At 34.7% G+C, this 2,237-nt stretch overlaps 1 pseudogene across 1 annotated transcript; it reads right to left on the bottom strand.

Moving 5' to 3' along the window:
* Positions 1 to 799: 799 nt before the first annotated feature.
* LOC105548148 lies at positions 800 to 1,961 on the bottom strand (annotated as a pseudogene). The gene has a single exon (XR_001007346.1). The product of XR_001007346.1 is annotated as a cyclin-dependent kinase 7 pseudogene (transcript).
* Between the last annotated feature and the right edge of the window lie 276 nt (positions 1,962 to 2,237).

Raw genomic sequence — 2,237 nt, 5'->3', positions numbered from 1 at the left:
CTGGTTTTGAATGCCTGACCTCATGATCTGCCTGCCTCAGCCTCCCAAAGTGCTGGGATTACAGGCATGAGCCACTGCACTTGGCGATTTCAATTTTTAACATTTGAAGCATTATTAATGACACAGAAAATACTCTATCTTAATGTTAACTACACCAAGTAGTTCCATGTAAACTTTAAAGAATTTTTCCTATTGTCTGTTGGAAAATAGTCTATGGAAAATATTCTAATATTTTACCAATGAAGTAAATGAAGTAAAAATGGTTGACAGTACATTCTAAGTCTTCTAACTGATTTTTTGTCCACATGTATTATTTATAAAAACAGGAATTTTGAGTTTTCCAACTATAATTGTGGATTTGTCCCTTTATCCTTTCAGTTCTATCAGTTATTTATATATTTTGAAACTCTAACATTAGAAGAATATACATACAGAATTGCTATTTTTCCTAAATTAAATTATCCCTTTATTACTATGTAATATCCCTTTATGTCTCTTGTAATCTTTCCTGTTCTCAAGTCTACTTTATGTAATGCTAATATACCTACTTCAGCTTCTTTCGACAAGTGTTTACATGGTATACCTTTCTCCATCCTTTAATTTTGAATGTATCTATAGCCATATATTTAAAGTGAGATTCTTGTAGATAGAATATACTTGTCTTGCTCTTGTTAATTCAATTTGGCAATACCTAGCTCTTAACTGACAAATTTACACAATTTACATTTAATATAGTTACCAATATGATTGGCTTTAAATTTACCAATTTGTTTTTATAAATGTGTGCTATATATTCTTCTTATTTTAAAATACATTTTATAAAAATAACCCATAGTTTTATATATTTTACATGTGTAGAATATTTACAAATTCACTTCTACAGCATTTACTCAATGTTTACTATTTTTCCATTATTTGCCTTTTTGACTATTTCCTTCAGTAGTAAAATGTTGTCCAGTGTTCTCTTTAAAAAATTAGTTTCTTGGGCAATCCTCCCTGTTCCAAGGCCTCTGTTCTTTTCCTTTTTGTTGCCAAAGCCGGATTTGATTGCTCCTTTAAGGTTTCCACTGGACAGTTGGGTCTTGGCAGCTGACATCCAGGTATTGGCCCTGGCCGATTACTGAAATACTTCATTTTCAGTGCCTGCGTGGCCGTAATTCGAGCACATGGATCAAATAAGAATAAGCCTTGTATGAGATCTAGTAAGTCGTATCCTGCTGCACTGAAGATGTGATGCAACGGGATTCCAGGGAAACTCTTAAATGTCACATAATCTGGAAGACTACACATGTCCGGCCACTGTTCCTCAGTTGGTGTACCCAAATATTCTTGTTAGCTGATCAAGGTCTGAATCTCCTGACAAAAAAAGGAACCCTTAGAAGTAACTCTGCTAATATACAGCCAACAGCCCACATATCCACACTCACACCATACATCCTAGCTCCAAATAGTAACTCAGGGGCCCGATACCACCTGGTTACAACCTGATGTGTATAAGCTCTACTGGGGCTCCCATATGATTTGGCCAGGCCAAAATGTGCCAGTTTTAGAACTCCATTTTCATCTAGCAACAAGTTGTTTGGTTTTAGATCCCTATGTAGGATCCAATGGTGATGTAAATATTCTAATCCTTGAAGAGTCATCAACATACAGGCTTTGATGTGTGATGGTGTCAGCACAAGACGATTATCCTTTATTATAACCTCTAGATCAGTTTCCATAAAACCAAAGACAAGGCTAACATTAGATTTATGTCCAAAAGCATCAAGGAGACCAATTATATTTGGATGACTTAGCTCCTGTAATAATTGTACGTCTCTTAAGGCTGTTCTGCTTATACCATCTTTAGCTTCTGATCTATGTCCAAGTCTGATTTTATTAATGGCGACAATTTGGTTGGTATTCCTATCTCTGGCCTTGTAAACTGTGGCAAACTTAAAGCCTCCAACAGCCACTTCCATCCACCAGGCTCCATCGCATTAGTATCTATATATTCTTTCTCTCTTCCTTTTTCTACTGTCCTTTTGTGTTAAGTGAGCATTTTAATTATTCAATTCTATTGTCACTATTGGCCTATAAGACAGAGCTTTCTGAATTGTTTTTACTATTTTTTCTAGGATTTACCATATACATGTTTAAGTTCTTACAGTCTAAATTTTAGGAATATATCATTTCAATATGTTTTAACAGCAACACATCACTTCCTTCCACTAATTCTTTGTGCTATTATTTTGTTA

The sequence above is a fragment of the Mandrillus leucophaeus genome, unplaced genomic scaffold (assembly GCF_000951045.1).
Source record: "Mandrillus leucophaeus isolate KB7577 unplaced genomic scaffold, Mleu.le_1.0 Scaffold110, whole genome shotgun sequence".
In the NCBI taxonomy this organism is placed as follows: Eukaryota; Metazoa; Chordata; class Mammalia; order Primates; family Cercopithecidae; genus Mandrillus; species Mandrillus leucophaeus.
Note: the sequence above shows the minus strand (reverse complement) of the source record. Positions and strands in the feature narration are given on the sequence as shown.